The sequence below is a fragment of the Phyllostomus hastatus genome, unplaced genomic scaffold (genome assembly GCF_019186645.2).
Source record: "Phyllostomus hastatus isolate PE091 unplaced genomic scaffold, TTU_PhHast_1.1 phas_contig_86, whole genome shotgun sequence".
Lineage (NCBI taxonomy): Eukaryota > Metazoa > Chordata > Mammalia > Chiroptera > Phyllostomidae > Phyllostomus > Phyllostomus hastatus.
Window position 1 is genome coordinate 31,315,698 of NW_025333977.1, and position 9,543 is coordinate 31,325,240.

The following is a 9,543-nucleotide window of genomic DNA, read 5'->3' on the forward strand; positions in this document are numbered from 1 at the left end:
GGTTACATCTGGGGAAAGATGGTCAAATGAATCAAATCACAAAATTTCCTTCCCCCAAAACCTAGTAAGTAGAATTTTAAAAAATTGGTTAAAAGAAAGTTTAAAAATTCACCAACAGCTACCAAACTGAAAAAGGATTTCATACTTACGACCTAAAGTCAGAAAAATCATAGTCAGGGAAAGAAATAAAAGATTCCAGCTTATCACAGCCCAACTTCTAAACTCCCATCCACAGCTTCTAACCTTTTAAAAGCAGAACTGAGGAAACAAAGGCTGCCAACAAAATCTTAAGAATGTTCAACAGTAAGTGTTCATGCATTAAAGGAGACCCGAGTGAGTAAAGGATATTCCAAGGAAGAATTCCAACCAGCAAAAGCTCCCTTAGATGCATAAGAACTTTTACTAACCACGAGTAGTAGGCTGCACTTGCCAGCAGGGTTCTATGCTGAGTCATGATACACCCCCAGCACAGTGGAGGGGATCCTAGCACAGAATACTCAGCAGGTTCTCAAGAGAGAGTGCAGATCTCTGGGTGCACAGAGGGTAGACATGCTGGGCACCTGAGGGAGCTCAACCCACTCCACCCACACTCCCTTCAGGCTTTCAGAAAGTACATAGAAAGCAACACTTTGTCCCTACACTGATCAGAGGGAGAAAGACCAAACAATAGAGGAGAATATTGTCAGAGAAAAATCAGAGTAAATACACTGAGTTTCTTACATTAAGCTGGAGTAATTTTAAAAGGATATATCGTAGGAGACCAAAGCCTAATGGAAGAACTCAGAAAATATTATCCAAAGTATAAAATGTTCAAGGCTGCTACAACTGTAAAGGAACTTAAAAGAATATCTATTCAAAGATGGAATGGTAAAGCAACATAATTACCATATTTTTCAAACTATAAGATGCACTCTCCCCGCCTCAAATTTGGGAGGAATAACGGTTGTTAATGCTGTTGAGTTCTGTTTACATTTACATTGGTGAAATATTATGTTACTTATGTTATTAAATATTTTACCATATTTTTTGCTTCAAAAAATTTTTTCTGGACTTCCGGCAAGATGGAGGAATAGGTGGACGCACCATACCTCCTCGCACAACCAAGATTAGAACAACAATAATTTACAGATAGAATAACACCCAGAACTGAAAGAGGATTTATCTGAATGGAAGTCGGACAGCCAAGAAATTGAAGTAGACCCGTACATCCAGACTGGTAGGAGAAGACGAGCCGGGTGGGCGCAGGGCTGGTGCGGGTCGGCAGCGCGCGGAGGTAGGGAAAAATTTGGCACGAAATCAGCGCGACAGCCATCCGGGGCGCAAGAACGCAGCGGTGATCCCTGAGTACTCAAGCTGCAGCTGGCAGACCCAGTGAGGCAGCGATTGTGGACCAGGGCAGAGCTCGCAGCCCAGGATCCCAGAGAAGGGTCTGAGCCCAGGAGGACGGAACTACCACCATTGTTCTCTCCCATCCTGCTCCCACCCCCGCCCCCACATATAACCTCACAATCTGGCGACTGGGGTGCCCAGCCCCAGTGAACACCTAAGGCTCCGCCCCCCACCATAACAAGAGCGACCAGACCAGAAAAAAAAAGAAAAAAAAAAGGAGAGACAGGGAGAGACATGTTTCCAACAGAACAGATCAGTCCCACAGGACTCATCCTTTTGAGTGACCAAGAAATAGCCAATCTATCAGACGCACAGTTCAAAACACTGGTGATCAGAAAGCTCATGGAATTGGTTGATTTTGGGCGCAAATTAGATGAAAAGATGCAGGTTACCATAAAAGAGATGCAGGAAGATACACGGAGGAGAGCCAATAGTGAAAGGAAGGAAACTGAGTCTCAAAACAATACAGTGGACCAGAAGGAAGATAGAATCAACCAAGCAGGAAAGCATGATGAAATAAGAATTCAAAAAAATGAGGGGAAGCTTAAGAGCATCCAGGACACCTTTAAACGTTCCAACATCCGAATTACAGGGGTACCAGAAGGGGAAGGGGAAAAGCAACAAATTGAGCACGTATTTGAACAAATAATAAAGGAGAACTTCCCCAATCTGGCAAAGGGAATAGTCTTCCAAGAAATCCAAGAAGCTCAGAGAGCCCCAAAGAAGTTGGACCCAAGAAGAAACACACCAAGGCACATCATAATTACATTAGCCAAGGTAAAAACGAAGGAGAGAATCCTAGAAGCAGCAAGAGATAAGGGGACAGTAACCTACAAAGGAGTTCCCATCAGACTGTCAGCTGATTTCTCCAAAGAGACCTTACAGGCAAGAAGGGGCTGGAAAGAAATATTCCAAGTCATGAAAGACAAGGACCTACATCCCAGATTGCTCTATCCAGCAAAGCTCTCATTTAGAATGGAAGGGCAGATAAAGTGCTTTTCAGATAAGGTCAAGTTAAAGGAGTTCATCATCACCAAGCCCTTATTTTATGAAATGTTAAAGGGACTTATCTAAGAAAAGAAGATAAAGAAAAGACATGTATAGTAAAAGGACAGCAAACTCACAATTATTAACAACCACACCTAAAGCAAAACCAAAAGAAACTAAGCAAACAACTAGAATAGGAACAGAAGCACAGAAATGGAGGGTACATGGAGGGTTAGCAACAGGGGGGTGGGAGGAGGAGAGAGGAGGAAAAGGTATAGAGAATAAGTAGCATAGAATGTAGGTTGAAAATAGATAGGGGGAGGGCAAGAATAGTACGGGAAATGTAGAAGCTAAAGAACTCATAAGTATGACACATGGACATGAACTAAATGGGGGGAATGTGGGTGGGAGAGGGGGTACAGGGTGAAGGGGAGAGAAGGGGGAAAATGGGACAACTGTAATAGCATAATCAATAAAATATATTTTTAAAAAAAGAAAAAAAAATTTTCTTATTTTCCTCCTCTAAAACTTAGGTGCATCTTATGTTCTAAAAAATATAGTAAATGCAAGGAAAATTTAAGATTAACAGACAAACACAGAAGCAAGATAACATTGAAAGTGTAATAAATCAATTAGAAACAGCAAATACATGGCAAAAAAATCAAATGAATGGCAAAGAAGAATGGCTTGAGATAATTACATATAAAGGAAATATATGTTTATATGTATTAAACATTACATATATTTAATATAAAAGGAAAGGGACAAGCTATTAAAGCAATTACAAAGAAACTCTTGGATGTAGAGATAAAATCCTTGCAACATAATGATAATTGGTGACTTAATGTCAGAGAACCCAACCAGTAGAATAGAAAAAAATTTCAGAGGTATGTACATGAATAGTAACAGAAAGGAAGAACTAAATCTGAAGATCAAATAAGCATATCATTTTCCAGGAAAAACTGACACGAAATCATATACATAAAGGCAAATCTTGACCAAGTTATTGAATTTTAAGGATGAAGAAAGAATTTTTATCACATCTAGGCAGAAAAATTAAATTACCTATAAGAAGAAGAAACATCAGCCTGGCTTCTGGCATCTATGCCATGTAACTCAGTGACTGAATTCAACATTTTTTGTCCTAAAGAGTTCAAGGAAAAGAAATATCTTGGACTAAGAATATTGTATCTGATTATGTTGTCATTTAAATAGAAAGACAACAGGCCAGATACATTCAAACATAAAAAAATAGAAAATAAAATACCTTTAATACCATGTGAAACCTAAATATTTAAATTATAATTATTGGATAAAGAAAATGTGATACATATATAATGGAATATTACTCACCCATTAAAAAGGTAAAAGATTGCCATTTGAGACAATATGGATGGATCTCGAGAGTACTGTGCTATGAGAACTAAGTCAGACAGGAAAGGACAAGAATCATATGATTTCCCTCAGTTGTGGGATACAAAACAGAAAGCGACAAAGGAAAGAACAAACAAACAAAACAAACAGACACATAGACATTGACAATAGCATGGTGGTTTTACCAGAGGAGCAGGGCAGGTAGAGGGAGAATGGAGAGAGTATAAGAGGGTCAAATGTATGGTGACAGAGGGAGACTAGACTCTGGGTGGTGAGCACACAATGCAATATACAAATGATGTATTGTAAAACTGTACACCCGAAACTTATATAATGTAACTAACTAATAGTTAACCCGAATGACATTGTTCAAGTGATAAAACATTACGAACTAATGTTACTAAAATAAATTTAAAATGAATTTAATTTATTTTAAATTAAATAAATTTAATTTTAAAAATCACAATTAAACAAGATATAGTTAGAAAGGTGATGGCAGAATTTTAATCAATTTCAATATATAGCAAAGACTGTTCATCTGGGGAAATTTGGCTACAGGATAAAATGAAGATCCTGACACAGTAAAAATTAATGTCAAGGTTCTGTTTTCAGAAATAACAAAGTAACTTGCATCAGACTGATCCTCCCATACATAAACAATTACAAACTCTAGACAGAATTTTTAAATTACTTTATTACACTGGAGATTTCCAAGAGGAAGACATAGAGGAAAAGAGTTGATTCTTGATAAAAGGGTTCTTTGCTGGGCAATATATGCATTTGTCTAGCTTTTCACTTGTAGTCACTTTCTGTTCTACACAGCACATCACAACTATTTCTAAGAAGAAAGCAACATTTTCCTGGTTTAAGAAGTCAGAGAATATAGATTGAGGCTGCCAAAGCAGCTAAAAAGTGGGGAAATGAAGTGAGAAATTCCAGAAATTGTAGAATCATAGAAAAAATGACTCCCAAATCTACATGTAAGTTCTACTCAACCCTTTGGTTACCCTGAACTGAACATAAAATGTGTGAACTTCAAAGACAAAATAAAAGTATTTCACCAGCAACCTGAGAAATGACAGTTGCCAGGCTAAGCACACTGAGCAGCGGCTGTAACTGGAGTGTACCACAGGGGAGACAGATTGTGGCATTGGAGTTAACTGAAGCTCACAACCTGCTAGTACAAAAATGAGCACATTTCAGAAGTAGGTAGCAGAATTCAAAACCTTTACAATATATTAACCACAGCATCCAGTACACAGTCACAAAATCACTAGGTTGCAAAGAAGCAGAAAAAATTGACTCATCGTTCAGGCACCAAGTAGCCATAATCAATACTACATGAAGCAAAAGCATCACTCATCCAAGCTCTGCCCAAGTTCCTAAACAATGAACTCATTAAATATTACATAAAAATTGGCATTGTTTTAAAACAATAAGCTTGGAGGAATTTTATCAGGTAGCAATAGTTAACCCGAACATTGTTCAAGTGATAAAAAAATTCAATCCAAAATTCTATATCCAGCAAAAGTATCCATTAAGTATGAAGGAGAATTTAAGACATTTTCAAATAAATGAAAAGTGAAAATTTTATTGCCAGTAGACTTACAAGAAATGTTAAAGAAAGTTCTTTAGCCTAAAAGAATGTGGCACAAGATGAAAACATTGATTTACAGCTAGGAATACAGAGCACTAGAAATTATAACTATAAAAGCCTATGTTTGTTTTCTCTTAAAATTTTTAAAACAACATATGTACTGTTGAAAGCAAAAATTATAACAGTTGTGGGTTTATTTCATACTTCATACACTTGATGGCGAAAGAACAGAAGAACAGATGGAGTGAATAGAAAATAAAACACAAAATGGGAGGCAAAAGTACAGCCATAGCAATAATTACATCAAGTATAAATGGCCTAAATATGTAGTTGACAGACTGTTTAACAAAGCAAGATCCAATGATAAATGTCCTTTATCTGATTTAGGATGCTCTTTAAAGGTAAAGTCACAAATGGGTTAAAAGTACGAGGTACTGGGGGTGAGGACTTCAATATATCTTTTTTGGGGGGTGGTAGAGACACAATTCAATCCATAAGGAGTGCATACTACAATGAAAATATAAGTAAATGGTCAATAAAGTAAAATTCTTCTGTTCTCAGTGTAGAAGGAACTATGGAAATAAAAAATCATCAAGAAATTCTAAAACTGGTGGACACATTCCAATCTATGGAATATTAAATAGTCATAGAATATCTCTGCTCACTATACATATTAATTAAAAAGGGAAAAGGTTACCTTTACATTGAAGAAACCTGGTGGACACTGCTTTAATTATACAGTCAAAGTTAATATTACCAGCGTTGGGACAGACAGACACTCTATGTCTCCATGTGCACTGAGAAAGACACACGGCCTCAGGTGTATTCTTGCCAAAACGCATAATGTCAGGAAACAATATTGTGAGGAAACAATAGAGAAATCCAAACTGAGAGACATTCTGCAAAATAACTGCTCTAAGATCTTCAAAAATGTCAAGATCAAGGCTGAAGAATCACTTTAGACTAATGGAAACTAAAGCAACATGATAATTAAGCAGTGCATGATCCTATATTGGCTCCTGTACTGGGGAAAATGCATCAATAAAAAGAAAATTTTGAATATGAACTTGCTTTTAAAAATTGCACTGTGACTATTTATAATAATGCCCTTGTTCTTCAGAAATACAGATTTAACTATGTATTAAGTACAGTTCAAAAAAATGACACGCATATGTGTAAAATATAGAAAAAGAATTAAAAATGGAATAAAATATAAAAATTTGGTAGATCTTGGTGAAAGGTATACAGGAACGATTTACACTATTCTCACAACATTTTGATATATTTTGAAATTATATTAAATTTAAATAAAGTCAGAACAAAAACTAGAAGTGTGGAAAGCAAAGTAGAAAGAAAGAATACTAAAGACTTTATCCATCATAGCAGGAAATCAGTAAATATTGTTTAAAAAGTAAAACATTTCAATTTTAAAAAGTAATGTTTCTAATGTCTTGATGGTTTTCAAATATTTTCTTTAAGCTTAGGATCTTAAGGGGGTAATACATCTTGAGGAGAAAAACATTTCTCAAAAATTCAAAAATCCTGCATTTCAAAATCAAGCAAATTAGAATAAAATTAAATATATTTTAATAGCTGGTAGAGCATGACCCCATTCTCTATCTATCTATATCTATCTATCTATCTATCTATCTATCTATCTACTTATTTCCCTGCCTATCAATTCATCTGTCAATCTCTACACATGCATAAAGGGTTAACTGAAGTAATGCTCATCTGATGTAATACAAGATTATAAGTAATTTTTTTCTTTTTTGTACCTTTTACACTATATAAAATTTTGAGAATAAGCATGCATTATTTTTATCAAAAATAAAGTACATTACTCTAACATATACAATGGCATTTACATTTTGATTCTCAAAATGTAATGATATTAATTTTAATATGATAAAATATTAACATGCTAAAGTCATTTCCAGTTCTATAAACAAACTAAAAAACCAACACAAAGTATCTGCTCCACATTTCAAGAGTAATGAGTTCAATCATGTTAAGGTTATAATTTTGTTAGTCTATTAATTTTTTTCCTCTCAATGCAACTAGAAATTAATTCTTTGTCAGTCTTAACAATTAGTGTTCTTATCTTTTTTCTGAAATAAAGATGACATTAGATCAAAATCTTTTCATTTTTCTTTTTAAAAAATTCACAGTAATAGCTTAGTCGTGACAAGCATTTGATAATACCATCTGCATAGAAAAATAAAATTCTGTGATTTCACAACGATCCCTACTAACTACCTCATCGGATATGTGGCTAAATTAAAAGTCTTCTCTCACATTTATCCTGAAGCTTCCTTTTTCTGAGTTTTCTCCCACATCTTCAGCTTCTCTCAGAACTCCTCCTATGTTCCTATATACTACTATTTTTTGTTCTGCAGAAATGTGTTAGTCTCAAGATTCTCCTCTAACACATGAAGTCATAAGGTCTATAAAATAGACTGTAGAGGAATGGTGTGGTAGATTATATTGCTGCTCATCAATATTCACTGGCCCTCCCTGTGGGGTGATTATACTTACTTAGTCCATTGAACTCAGATGCCCATCTGACTTGCTTGGCTGGTGAAATCTGTGAACTGATATATGTCCTCCCAGGAAAAAGGTAAGAGCCAGAGCATGCTTCTGCCATAATAACCAGCAATGTTCCCAGTGGAAAAGATAGTCTATTCCGCCTAGGTCCCTGAGGAAGACAATGCAGGGCAGAGGTGCAGCTGACCACGATGGACAGACATGTGGTACAGGCGAAAACCTGTCCTTGGGAACCACTGTGGTGTGGAGGTAGTTTGTTGCCACAGCATAACCTAGCCTATCCTGCATAATCCATGCAGGTTCACTGGCAGTAAAACTACTCATGCTTTTTGAGTTGTGGTTTTCTTCTGCATCCATCTAGTACATCTGATGAACTCTCAGTGGACTCTAAGCACCTTGGGAGAGAGGCACCTTCTCACAATCATGTCTATACCTCCAGAAAATTAGCAAAAGTTCTGATGTGGAAAGGTTTCTCTGGTTATCCAGGTGCAGTCAGCTTATAAAAACCACCAGAAACAATGAATCCATGGAACTACAGTGTAGGACCTAAATTAATTCTTCCGCTTTCTGTAAAATAAATACCACATGTGGTCAGGAACTCACACTTACTAGACAAATCAAACAGGTCTGAGTGATTAATGGTCATATTAGCTCTTCCTAATGACCAATGATCATCTTTATGTCCAACTCAAGAAACAATTGTCTATGACACACCAGGCACTGGTAAGACACTAAGAATATAGAAATAACTACAAATCCTTTCTCAGAAGGATCCTATAGGTAGTGAGTAAGAAAAATTAGTAAAATATGAGTTGTCCTGACCAGGTAAGAGTTTTAAATGGCTCCTAGTGCCCATAGAGGCAGCAGACATCCCTTATTAAATTGCTATATTTGCCCACTGTAATCCAAGGAATCCTGGGAACTAGGCAAAACCTGATAAAGCCACTCACTCAAGAGAGTCACCTGAGATGCTGAGTGAATCCAATAGATTCTTGTGGGAGTGTCCTTACAGTCACCACATCCAATCAATGGCCACTCTCTTTTCATTCTCTCTCCAATTCTTGTCACATTCATTTCCTTCTCCCCGCTCCCCCCCCCCCACTGATGCTGTGTTGCTTCATGACCTCATAACCTTGCATCTTCATCACTTAATCCTTTCATGGCAATTTATGTCCATGTTTTGATTCACCTCCAAGATCCTGTTATTAGAAAACAAGGCACATGCCTGAAATGTCTCTGAGTCTCTGCCAGAGCCAACTCCACATCCTTGTGCACTGTCAGCATTCCAGAAACTCTTCTTCCATGAAATCTGAATCCTCACCTGATACATTCATCTTTTACAATCAATGTTGATGATGAAACTGATCCAAAGGAATGGTTTTCTCTAGTTAGAGTCACCTGGAATCTTTACAATGGCCCCAAATATGAGAACTGCCACATTTACTGCTAGGCCACAAAAGCCAGCAAGCAACTTCATCCACTCTGCTTCATGACTCATAACTCAATCCAGCAAGAGGATTCTATCTTTTTCTCTTCTCTAGTTGCTAACTTAGTTACATTCCTCGATGTCAGACTACTGGTCCCCTTCAGAGGTAATTTCTAGTGTCTCTTTACATGATATTTATCACAACCCCACCTATCTATCTACC